Below are 13,601 nucleotides of genomic sequence, written 5' to 3'. Positions count from 1 at the left end.
TAACCATGTGCAACCAGCAGTCATATTTATTAGCATGCAAACTAACCATGTGCAACCAGCAGTCATATTTATTAGCATGCAAACTAACCATGTGCAACCAGCAGTCATATTTATTAGCATGCAAACTATCAAAGCACATTAATAGAAAGTTATGTGGAAGGGAAAAGTGTGGAAGAAAAAGGTGCACAAGCAGCAGGGATGACCGCAGCCATAGTTGCCAACAGTCCCTGATTTCCAGGGACAGTCCCTGGATTTTGTTGTATGTCCCTGGATTTTTTTTGTCCCTGGAAATGTCCCTGAAAATCTCCTTTGCACAACATTTGTTGTTTGCATATAGATACACACACATACACATATACACATAGATAGATGATAAATAGATATAGTGTTTTATTTAAATATAATTCATTCCTAATGGAATATTGTTATTATTATTGAATGGGTTCACATATTATTTGTCTTTCTAATTTTGATGCTGTGTTATATATATATATATAAATATATATATATATATATATATATATATCCATATGCCCAGAATGTGTTCCAGAGACTGGGTAGGTGTAAGAGCTTGGTGCTGTAATCTGTATAATAAACTATGGATAAGTCTAAATTATACTATTACTTTCAAATGGGTGTGTTTTGATTGCAGAACTGAATGGGCGGAGCAGTTGAACAGTAGGTCGTCAATACTCCAGTAACCCGCTTGCTTGCTCTGCTGCAAAGTGTCCCTGGAATTTTTTTTGAAATGTTGGCAACTATGACCGCAGCCTGGAGAGGATTGTCAGGAAAAGGCCATTCAAAAGTGTTGGGGACTTTCACAAGGCGTGGACTGAGGCTGGAGTCAGTGCATCAAGAGCCACCACACACAGACGGATCCTGGACATGGGCTTCAAATGCCGTATTCCTCTTGTCAAGCCACTCCTAAACAAAAAACAACGTCAGAAGCGTCTTAACTGGGCTAAAGAAAAACAGACCTGGTCTGTTGCTCAGTGGTCCAAAGTCCTCTTTTCTGATGAGAGCAAATTTTGAATCTCATTTGGAAACCAAGGATCCAGAGTATGGAGGAAGAATGGAGAGGCACACACTGCAAGATGCTTGAAGTCCAGTGTGAAGTTTCCACAGTCTGTGTTGATTTGGGGAGCCATGTCATCTGCTGGTGTTGGTCCACTGTGCTTTATTAAAGGGCCATAATACCCAAATGTTTAAACACTTGAAAGTGATGCAGTATAGCTGTAAAAAGCTGACTAGAAAATATCACCTGAACATCTCTATGTAAAAAAGAACGATATTCTACCTCAAAAGTTTCTCAGTAGCCACCTCCCATTGTAAAGGATTTCTAAGCAGCATATTAGTGTGTCTGTCCTGGGACAGCTTAGTGGTTAAGTCTCGTGCACTCTCATGTTATTTCCCTATTCAGTTTAAAGGAGGTTTACAATGAAATCTCATGAGAGCTAAGTCAAATCTCATGAGATCACAGTAAAAGAGTTCATGACCTCAGCACTGCTGATGCTGATTGGCTGCTGTTCATTTCTTCATTTTTTTTTTTTTTTTAAACCTACAGCTCGGCAACAGCTGAGTATAACCTTTTACACAGAACTTACTCTGCTGAGCTGAGGAAATTGTGAGGTAAAATGTCTTCCTTTTTACATAGAGATGCTCAGGTGATATTTTCCTGTCAGCTTTTAACAGTTATACTGCATTAGTTTCAAGTGATTTAGCATATGAGTATTATGTCCCTTTAAGTCCAGGGTCAACGCAGCCGTCTACCAGGAGATTTTGGAGCACTTCATGCTTTTTTCCGCAGACGAGCTCTATGGGGATGCTGACTTCATTTTCCACCTGCCCACACTGCCAAAAGCACCAAAACCTGGTTCAATGACCATGGGATCACTGTGCTTGATTGGCCAGCAAACTTGCCTGACCTGAACCCCATAGAGAATCTATGGGGCATTGCCAAGAGAAAGATGAGAGACATGAGACCGAACAATGCAGAAGAGCTGAAGGCCGCTATTGAAGCATCCTGGTCTTCCATAACACCTCAGCAGTGCCACAGGCTGATAGCTTCCATGCCACGCCTCATTGAGGCAGTAATTGCTGCAAAAGGGGCCCAAACCAAGTACTGAGTACATACAGTATGCAAGCTTATACTTTTCAGAGGTAAAATATTGTTCTATGTACAATCCTTGTTTTATTGATTGCATGTAATATTCTAATTTTCTGAGATTGTGGATTTGAGGTTTTCATGAGCTGTAAGCCATAATCATCACAATTATGACAAATCACGGCTTGAACTATCTTGCTTTGCATGTAATGAGTCTATCTCATATATTAGTTTCACCTTTTATGTTGCATTAGTGAAATAAATGAACTTTTGCACGATATTCAAATTTTTCGAGTTTCAACCTGTATATTGGTGGAGAGAGAGACCTTGTCACAAGCCAGGCCAGGAAATGTTAAGATTATTCAAAGCAGAAACAAGCAGTTAGAAAAAATATGGTTTTATATACAGATATATTTTAATATTGCATACTTTAAGAGCAAGAAATAACATTTTTTGAGCTATGGATTTACCTCATTCCTGGGCCTGCTTCAGGAGTTAAAGCAATAGCCATTTTCCAGTTTACAGTAAATTATGTTTTTCCTGTTACTGCAAGAAGCAGTAAATATATATATTTTATGTTCATAGTTGGTCACTACAGGACTGAAGCCTAAGAACCACATCAGATTATCCATTAGATGTGAGTCACGTGACCAATAAGAAATCATACTGACAATAAGATACTTAAGCATGAGATGCACTTAGGTTTTATTTCGTAATTGTCACAGTGAATTATGCCGTCTTCTCAGCACATATATTACTTCTGACAACAAAACAGATTCATTTTATGCAAACTATGGATGCCGCTAATCTTAATGGTTCGGAATTTTCACTAGTCCCAGACGAGTAAGAAATTGCAGTGGAAGAGTTACAAAACGTGATCAAAATTGTTTAATACTGCTTAAAACAAGTTCCACTATCAAGGATACAAGCATCACAAAAAACACCTTCAAAATCTCACAAAACAAATACATTAAAAAAATACAAAAACAGTCCACTCTAATAGAGGCACAAAAGTAATCGTAAAAAAAAAAAGAAAAAGAACAATGATACAACCTTGTCAGCTTTTAAATAGTGAGACATGACCATAAGGCATGAGACTTCACAGGGAAATTTTAGTTTTTATAAGTTCTGCATGGTTGGCTGAGGTTTATGAGAAAACCCACCGGCATACCCCCAGAACGCCCCCCAGGCAGCCCGGCTGTCTGCAAAGCTTCTGAGATGCCTTTCATTCTACCTAGTGAGGCGCTTACAAACATTTGTTTTTACTGTGTTTCAAGCTTGTTTCTGAAATTTTTATTAACCCCTTCAGCAACATAAAGCAACTATAGATGTAAATGGCAGGAACACCCACTAACAATACATTCAGAAAGATAAGTGAAGTAATGCTCAATTAATTTCAACGAGGTTCATCACAAAACAATCTAGGCCAATATTTCTATGTTTCATAATTCCTGATTTGATGCAGGTTATTACCTTCAAAAACCTATTTATGTAAGTATGTGAAAATGAAAAAAAAGTGTAAAAAAAAATGTACACATATTGTAAGAGAACGACTGCTACTTTTGTCTACTCTTAGATTTAAAGCACAGTTAGATTTGATTCATTTTAATAGACCCAGTGTGAGGTAAACTTTTCTTAAGAAACCAAACAAAGTTAGAAGCGTTTATATATGTCTGGCCAACTAACACTGAAGTTAATAGGAGTTGCTGTACAGAAATAGACAGTTAGCAAAACTGGGGCGCGATCCGATATACGGCATACTTTTCGGCGCAAGCGAGGTAACCCGTGCCATCCGTAGTTTCACCTCGCACATCGGGATATTACATATACCCCGCCGGCAGTTGCTAAAGTGCCGTAAGTTGGACAAACTAGCGATGTTCAGAAATAAGCGTAAGTACAAATTTCTGGAGTCGCCAGTGACTTACGGCACTTTAGAAACTGCCGGCGCCTAAAAAAACTAACTAAACTTTTAAATCTCCCGTAACTGTCTAACACACCTCCCAAAAATAGCCCGACACGTATACCCCTCTATCCGCAATCCCCCCTCTCACTCCTAACAATAAATATATTAACCCCTAGACCGACAACCCCCCACAACGCAATAAGCCTAATTATTAACCCCTAAACCGCCATAGCCCACATCGCAATAAACCTATCCTAGTATTAACCCCTAAACCGCCGCTCCCGGACCCCGCCGCCACCTATATTAAATGTATTACCCCCTAATCTGACCCCCCTACACCGCCGCCACCTATATTAAATGTATTACCCCCTAATCTGACCCCCCTACACCGCCGCCACCTATATTAAATGTATTACCCCCTAATCTGACCCCCCTACACCGCCGCCACCTATATTAAATATATTACCCCCTAAACCTAAGTCTAACTCTAACACCCCCTAACTTAATTATTATTTAAATTAATCTAAATAATATTAATATTATTAACTAAATTATTCCTATTTAAAACTAAATACTTAACTATAAAATAAACCCACAGGCCTAGATTTAGAGTTGGGCGGTAGCCGTCAAAACCAGCGTTAGAGGCTCCTAACGCTGGTTTTGGGCTACCGCCGGTATTTAGAGTCAGTCATTAAAGGGTCTAACGCTCACTTTCCAGCCGCGACTTTTCCATACCGCAGATCCCCTTACGTCATTTGCGTATCCTATCTTTTCAATGGGATCTTTCTAACGCCGGTATTTAGAGTCGTGGCTGAAGTGAGCGTTCGAAATCTAACGACAAAACTGCAGCCGCAGAAAAAAGTCAGTAGTTAAGAGCTTTCTGGGCTAACGCCGGTTTATAAAGCTCTTAACTACTGTGCTCTAAAGTACACTAACACCCATAAACTACCTATGTACCCCTAAACCGAGGTCCCCCCACATCGCTGCCACTCGATTAATTTTTTTTAACCCCTAATCTGCCGACCGCCACCTACGTTATACTTATGTACCCCTAATCTGCTGCCCCTAACACCGCCGACCCCTATATTATATTTATTAACCCCTAACCTGCCCCCCACAACGTCGCAGCCAGCTACCTACAATAATTAACCCCTAATCTGCCGACCGCAAAGCGCCGCCACCTACGTTATCCTTATGTACCCCTAATCTGCTGCCCCTAACACCGCAGATCCCTATATTATATTTATTAACCCCTAATCTGCCCCCCTCAACGTCGCCTCCACCTGCCTACACTAATTAACCCCTAATCTGCCGAGCGGACCACACTGCTACTATAATAAAGTTATTAACCCCTAATCCGCCACACTCCCGCCTCAATAACCCTATAATAAATAGTATTAACCCCTAATCTGCCCTCCCTAACATCGCCGACACCTTACTTCAATTATTAACCCCTAATCTGCAGACCGAATCTCGCCGCTACTGTAATAAATGGATTAACCCCTAAAGCTAAGTCTAACCCTAACCCTAACACTAACACCCCCCTAAGTTAAATATAATTTAAATCTAACGAAATAAATTAACTCTTATTAAATAAATTATTCCTATTTAAAGCTAAATACTTACTTGTAAAATAAACCCTAATATAGCTACAATATAAATTATAATTATATTATAGCTATTTTAGGATTTATATTTATTTTACAGGTAACTTTGTATTTATTTTAACCAGGTACAATAGCTATTAAATAGTTAAGAACTATTTAATAGCTAAAATAGTTAAAATAATTACAAAATTACCTGTAAAATAAATCCTAACCTAAGTTACAATTAAACCTAACACTACACGATCAATAAATGAATTAAATAAAATACCTACCATTATCTACAATTAAACCTAACATTACACTATCAATAAATTAATTAAATACAATATCTACAAATAAATACAATGAAATAAACTAACTAAAGTACAAAAAATAAAAAAGAACTAAGTTACAAAAAATAAAAAAATATTTACAAACATTAGAAAAATATTACAACAATTTTAAACTAATTACACCTACTCTAAGCCCCCTAATAAAATAACAAATCCCCCAAAATAAAAAAATGCCCTACCCTATTCTAAAATAAAAAAGTTCAAAGCTCTTTTACCTTACCAGTCCTGAAAAGGGCCCTTTGCGGGGCATGCCCCAAAGAATTCAGCTCTTTTGCCTGTAAAAAAAAAAAACATACAATACCCCCCCCCCCAACATTACAACCCACCACCCACATACCCCTAATCTAACCCAAACCCCCCTTAAATAAACCTAACACTAAGCCCCTGAAGATCTTCCTACCTTATCTTCACCATACCAGGTTCACCGATCCGTCCTCGGAAGTCTTGATCCAAGCCTCGGAAGTCTTGATCCAAGCCCAAGCGGGGGGCTGAAGAGTGACGTCCATCCTCGGGCTGAAGTCTGGATCCAAGCGGCGGCTGAAGAACTCCATCATCGGGCTGAAGTCAGAAGTCCATCATCGGGATGAAGTCTTCTATCAAGCCGCATCTTCAATCTTCTTTCTTCTGGAGCGGAGCGGAGCCATCTTCTTTCCAACCGACGCGGATCCAACCTCTTCAACCGACGCCTACTCGCCAAATGACGGTTCCTTTAAATGACGTCATCCAAGATGGCGTCCCTCGAATTCCGATTGGCTGATAGGATTCTATCAGCCAATCGGAATTAAGGTAGGAATACTCTGATTGAAAGAAGATTGAAGATGCTGCTTTATAGAAGACTTCATCCCGATGATGGACTTCCGACTTCAGCCCGATGATGGAGTTCTTCAGCCGCCGCTTGGATCCAGACTTCAGCCCGAGGATGGACGTCACTCTTCAGCCCCCAGCTTGGTCTTGGATCAACACTTCCGAGGCTTGGATCAAGACTTCCGAGGACGGATCGGTGAACCTGGTATGGTGAAGATAAGGTAGGAAGATCTTCAGGGGCTTAGTGTTAGGTTTATTTAAGGGGGGTTTGGGTTAGATTAGGGGTATGTGGGTTGTAATGTTGGGGGGGGGGGTATTATATGTGTTTTTTTTACAGGCAAAAGAGCTGAATTCTTTGGGGCATGCCCCGCAAAGGGCCCTGTTCAGGGCTGGTAAGGTAAAAGAGCTTTGAACTTTTTTAATTTAGAATAGGGTAGGGCATTTTTTTTATTTTGGGGGGCTTTGTTATTTTATTAGGGGGCTTAGAGTAGGTGTAATTAGTTTAAAATTGTTGTAATATTTTTCTAATGTTTGTAAATATTTTTTTATTTTTTGTAACTTAGTTCTTTTTTATTTTTTGTACTTTAGTTTGTTTATTTAATTGTAGTTATTTGTAGGTATTGTATTTAAATAATTTATTGATAGTGTACTGTTAGGTTTAATTGTAACTTAGGTTAGGATTTATTTTACAGGTAATTTTGTAATTATTTTAACTAGGTAACTATTAAATAGTTATTAACTATTTAATAGCTATTGTACCTGGTTAATATAATTACAAAGTTGCCTGTAAAATAAATATTAATCCTAAAATAGCTACAATGTAATTATAATTTATATTGTAGCTATATTAGGGTTTATTTTACAGGTAAGTATTTAGCTTTAAATAGGAATAATTTATTTAATAAGAGTTAATTTATTTTGATAGATTTAAATTATATTTAACTTAGGGGGGTGTTAGTGTTAGGGTTAGACTTAGCTTTAGGGGTTAATCCATTTATTACAGTAGCGGCGAGATTCGGTCGGCAGATTAGGGATTAATAATTTAATTTAGGTGTCGGCGATGTTAGGGAGGGCAGATTAGGGGTTAATACTATTTATTATAGGGTTATTGAGGCGGGAGTGAGGCGGATTAGGGGTTAATAACTTTATTATAATAGCGGTGCGGTCCGCTCGGCAGATTAGGGGTTAATAAGTGTAGGCAGGTGGAGGCAACGTTGTGGGGGGCAGATTAGGGGTTAATAAATATAATATAGGGGTCAGCGGTGTTAGGGGCAGCAGATTAGGGGTACATAGGGATAATGTAAGTAGCGGCGGTTTACGGAGCGGCAGATTAGGGGTTAAAAAAAATATGCAGGTTTCAGTGATAGCGGGGGCGGCAGATTAGAGGTTAATAAGTGTAAGGCTAGGGGTGTGTAGACTCGGGGTACATGTTAGGGTGTTAGGTGCAGACGTAGGAAGTGTTTCCCCATAGGAAACAATGGGGCTGCGTTAAGAGCTGAACACAGCTTTTTTGCAGGTGTTAGGTTTTTTTTCAGCTCAAACAGCCCCATTGTTTTCTATGGGGGAATCGTGCACGAGCACGTTTTTGAAGCTGGCCGCGTCCGTAAGCACCGCTGGTATCGAGATTTGCAGTGGCGTTAAATTATGCTCTACGCTCCCTTTTTGGAGCGTAACGCAGCCATTCTGTGAACTCTAAATACCAGCGGTATATAAAAGGTGCGGCCAGAAAAAAGTACGTGTAGCTAACGCACCCCTTTGGCCGCAGAACTCTAAATCTAGGCGTAAGATAGCTACAATATAATTAATAATTACATTGTAGCTATTTTAGGGTTTATATTTATTTTACAGGCAACTTTGTATTTATTTTAGCTAGGTACAATAGCTATTAAATAGTTAATAACTATTTAATAGCTACCTAGTTAAAATAATTACAAAATTAATTATTAATTATTAATAAAATAAATCCTAACCTAAGTTACAAATACACTTAACACTACACTATCAATAAATTAATAAAATAAACTACAATTATCTAAACTAAAATACAATTAAATAAACTAAACTATATTACAAAAAAAACAAACACTAAATTACAAAAAATAAAAAATATTACAAGAAGTTTAATCTAATTACACCTAATCTAAGCCCCCTAATAAAATAAAAAAGCCCCCCAAAATAATAAAATTTCCCTACCCTAAACTAAATTGCCCCAAAGTAATCAGCTCTATTACCAGCCCTTAAAAGGGCCTTTTGTGGGGCATTGCCCCAAAGTAATCAGCTCTTTTACCTGTAAAAAAAACATAATTTATGCTTACCTGATAAATTGAATTCTCTTGTGGTGTATCCAGTCCACGGATCATCCATTACTTGTGGGATATTCTCCTTCCCAACAGGAAGTTGCAAGAGAATCACCCACAGCAGAGCTGCTATATAGCTCCTCCCCTAACTGCCATATTCAGTCATTCGACCGAAACTAGCCGAGAAAGGAGAAACCATAGGGTGCAGTGGTGACTGTAGTTTAAAATTTAGACCTGCCTTAAAAGGACAGGGCGGGCCATGGACTGGATACACCACAAGAGAAATAAATTTATCAGGTAAGCATAAATTATGTTTTCTCTTGTTAGGTTTATCCAGTCCACGGATCATCCATTACTTGTGGGATACCAATACCAAAGCTAAAGTACACGGATGAAGGGAGGGACAAGGCAGGTACTTAAACGAAAGGCACCACTGCCTGTAGAACCTTTCTCCCAAAAATAGCCTCCGAAGAAGCAAAAGTATCAAATTTGTAAAATTTTGAAAAGGTATGAAGCGAAGACCAAGTCGCCGCTTTGCAAATCTGTTCAACAGAAGCCTCATTTTTAAAGGCCCAGGTGGAAGCCACAGCTCTAGTAGAATGAGCTGTAATCCTTTCAGGGGGCTGCTGTCCAGCAGTCTCATAGGCTAAGCGTATTACACTCCGAAGCCAAAAAGAAAGAGAGGTTGCCGAAGCCTTTTGACCTCTCCTCTGTCCAGAGTAAACAACAAACAGGGAAGATGTTTGATGAAAATCTTTAGTCGCTTGTAAGTAAAACTTTAAAGCACGGACTACGTCCAAATTATATAAAAGACGTTCCTTCTTTGAAGAAGGATTAGGACACAATGATGGAACAACAATCTCTTGATTGATATTCTTGTTGGAAACTACCTTAGGTAAAAACCCAGGTTTTGTACGCAGAACTACTTTATCTGTATGGAAAATCAGATAAGGAGAATCACATTGTAAAGCTGATAATTTAGAGACTCTACGAGCCGAGGAAATAGCCATCAAAAACAGAACTTTCCAAGATAAAAGTTTGATATCAATGGAATGAAGGGGTTCAAACGGAACTCCTTGAAGAACCTTAAGAACCAAGTTTAAGCTCCATGGAGGAGCAACAGGTTTAAACACAGGCTTAATTCTAACCAAAGCCTGACAAAATGCCTGGACGTCTGGAACCTCTGCCAGACGCTTGTGCAAAAGGATAGACAGAGCAGAAATCTGTCCCTTTAAAGAACTAGCTGATAATCCTTTATCCAAACCCTCTTGGAGAAAGGACAATATCATAGGAATCCTAACCTTACTCCATGAGTAATTCTTGGATTCACACCAATGAAGATATTTGCGCCATATCTTATGGTAGATTTTCCTGGTTACAGGCTTTCGTGCCTGTATTAAGGTATCAATGACTGACTTGGAGAAGCCACGCCTTGATAAAATCAAGCGTTCAATCTCCAGGCAGTCAGTCTCAGAGAAATTAGATTTGATTAGATTTGGATGATTGAAAGGACCTTGTAGTAAAAGGTCTTGTCTCAGAGGCAGAGGCCAAGGATGGAAAGGATAACATGTCCACCAGGTCTGCATACCAGGTCCTGCGTGGCCACGCAGGTGCGATCACCGATGCTCTCTCCTGTTTGATTTTGGCAATCAGTCGAGGGAGCAGAGGAAATGGTGGAAACACATAAGCCAGGTTGAAGAACCACGGTGCTGCTAGAGCATCTATCAGCGTCGCTTCTGGGTCCCTGGACCTGGATCCATAACAAGGAAGCTTGGCGTTCTGGCGAGACGCCATGAGATCCAATTCTGATGTGCCCCAACGATGAACCAATTGAGCAAACACCTCCGGATGGAGTTCCCACTCCCCCGGATGAAAAGTCTGACGACTTAGAAAATCCGCCTCCCAGTTCTCTACACCTGGGATATGGATCGCTGATAGATGGCAAGAGTGAGTCTCTGCCCAGCGAATTATCTTGGAGACTTCTAACATCGCTAGGGAGCTCCTGGTCCCCCCTTGATGGTTGATGTAAGCCACAGTCGTGATGTTGTCCGACTGAAATCTGATGAACCTCAGGGTTGCTAACTGAGGCCAAGCTAGAAGAGCATTGAATATTGCTCTTAACTCCAGAATATTTATTGGGAGGAGTTTCTCCTCCTGAGTCCACGATTCCTGATTCTTCAGGGAATTCCAGACTGCACCCCAACCTAGAAGGCTGGCATCTGTTGTTACAATTGTCCAATCTGGCCTGCGAAAGGTCATACCTTTGGACAGATGGACCCGAGAGAGCCACCAGAGAAGAGAATCTCTGGTCTCTTGATCCAGATTTAGCAGAGGGGACAAATCTGTTTAATCCCCATTCCACTGACTGAGCATGCATAATTGCAGCGGTCTGAGATGTAGGCGCGCAAATGGCACTATGTCCATCGCCGCTACCATTAAGCCGATCACTTCCATGCACTGAGCCACCAAAGGGCGCGGAATGTAGTGAAGAACACGGCAGGAATTTAGAAGATTTGATAACCTGGACTCCGTCAGGTAAATTTTCATTTCTACAGAATCTATCAGAGTTCCTAGGAAGGAAACCCTTGTGAGGGGTGATAGAGAACTCTTTCCCTTGTTCACTTTCCACTCATGCGACCTCAGAAATGCCAACACTATGTCCGTATGAGATTTGGCAATTTGGAAGTTTGACGCCTGTATCAGGATGTCGTCTAGATAAGGGGCCACTGCTATGCCCCGTGGTCTTAGGACCGCCAGAAGAGACCCTAGAACCTTTGTAAAAATTCTTGGGGCTGTAGCTAACCCGAAGGGAAGAGCCACAAACTGGTAATGCTTGTCTAGAAAGGCAAACCTTAGGAACCGATGATGATCTTTGTGAATCGGTATGTGAAGGTAAGCATCCTTCAAATCCACTGTGGTCATGTACTGACCCTCCTGGATCATAGGTAGGATTGTCCGAATAGTTTCCATTTTGAACGATGGAACTCTGAGGAATTTGTTTAAGATCTTTAGATCCAAAATTGGTCTGAAGGTTCCCTCTTTTTGGGAACCACAAACAGATTTGAATAAAATCCCTGTCCTTGTTCCATCTGTGGAACTGGATGGATCACTCCCATTATTAGGAGGTCTTGCACACAGCGTAAGAATGCCTCTTTCTTTATCTGGTTTACAGATAATCTCGAAAGGTGAAATCTCCCTTGTGGGGGGGAAGCTTTAAAGTCCAGAAGATATCCCTGAGATATGATCTCCAATGCCCAGGGATCCTGAACATCTCTTGCCCACGCCTGGGCGAAGAGAGAAAGTCTGCCCCCTACTAGATCCGTTGCCGGATAGGGGGCCGTTCCTTCATGCTGTCTTAGAGGCAGCAGCAGGCTTTCTGGCCTGCTTGCCTTTGCTCCAGGCCTGGTTAGATTTCCAGGCCGGTTTGGATTGCGCAAAAGTTCCCTCTTGTTTTGTAGCAGAGAAAGTTGATGCTGCACCTGCCTTGAAGTTTCGAAAGGCATGAAAATTAGACTGTTTGGCCCAGTCCTGAGGAAGGGTATGACCCTTACCTCCAGTAATGTCAGCAATAATTTCCTTCAAACCAGGCCCGAATAGGGTCTGCCCCTTGAAGGGAATGTTAAGTAATTTAGACTTTGAAGTCACGTCAGCTGACCAAGATTTAAGCCATAGCGCCCTACGCGCCTGGATGGCGAATCCAGAATTCTTAGCCGTTAGTTTAGTCAAATGAACAATGGCATCAGAAACAAAAGAATTAGCTAGCTTAAGTGTTCTAAGCTTGTCAAGTATTTCAGTCAATGGAGTAGCTGTCTGAAAGGCCTCTTCCAGAGACTCAAACCAGAACGCCGCAGCAGCAGTGACAGGAGCAATGCATGCAAGGGGCTGCAGGATAAAACCTTGTTGAATAAACATTTTCTTAAGGTAACCTTCTAATTTTTTATCCATTGGATCTGAAAAAGCACAACTGTCCTCGACAGGGATATTGGTACGCTTTCCTAAAGTAGAAACTGCTCCCTCCACCTTAGGGACCGTCTGCCATAAGTCCCGTGTGGTGGCGTCTATTGGAAACATTTTTCTAAAAATAGGAGGGGGGGAAAACGGCACACCGGGTCTGTCCCACTCCTCAGTAATAATTTCTGTAAACCTTTTAGGTATTGGAAAAACGTCAGTACACACCGACACCGCGTAGTATTTATCCAGTCTACACAATTTCTCTGGCACTGCAATTGTGTCACAGTCATTCAGAGCAGCTAATACCTCTCCAAGCAACACCCGGAGGTTCTCAAGCTTAAATTTAAAAGTAGACATATCTGAATCAGGTTTCCCCGAGTCAGAGACGTCACCCACAGACTGAAGCTCTTCCTCAGCTTCTGCATATTGTGACGCAGTATCAGACATGGGCCTTAAAACATCTGCGCGCTCTGTATTACGCCTAACCCCAGAGCTATCGCGCTTTCCTCTGAATTCAGGCAGTCTGGCTAATACCGCTGACAGGGTATTATCCATGATTGCCGCCATTTCCTGCAAAGTAATCGGGCGTCTTTGATGTACTTG

General features: G+C 40.8%; 1 protein-coding gene across 1 annotated transcript in view; it reads right to left on the bottom strand.

Moving 5' to 3' along the window:
• The window catches only part of MAPRE2 (microtubule associated protein RP/EB family member 2), a 546,785-nt gene that overhangs the window by 291,671 nt on the left and 241,513 nt on the right, over nt 1-13,601 (bottom strand). The gene's annotated exons all lie outside the window — the stretch shown is intronic.

The sequence above is a fragment of the Bombina bombina genome, chromosome 5 (genome assembly GCF_027579735.1).
Source record: "Bombina bombina isolate aBomBom1 chromosome 5, aBomBom1.pri, whole genome shotgun sequence".
NCBI classification, from domain to species: Eukaryota; Metazoa; Chordata; class Amphibia; order Anura; family Bombinatoridae; genus Bombina; species Bombina bombina.
Note: the sequence above shows the minus strand (reverse complement) of the source record. Positions and strands in the feature narration are given on the sequence as shown.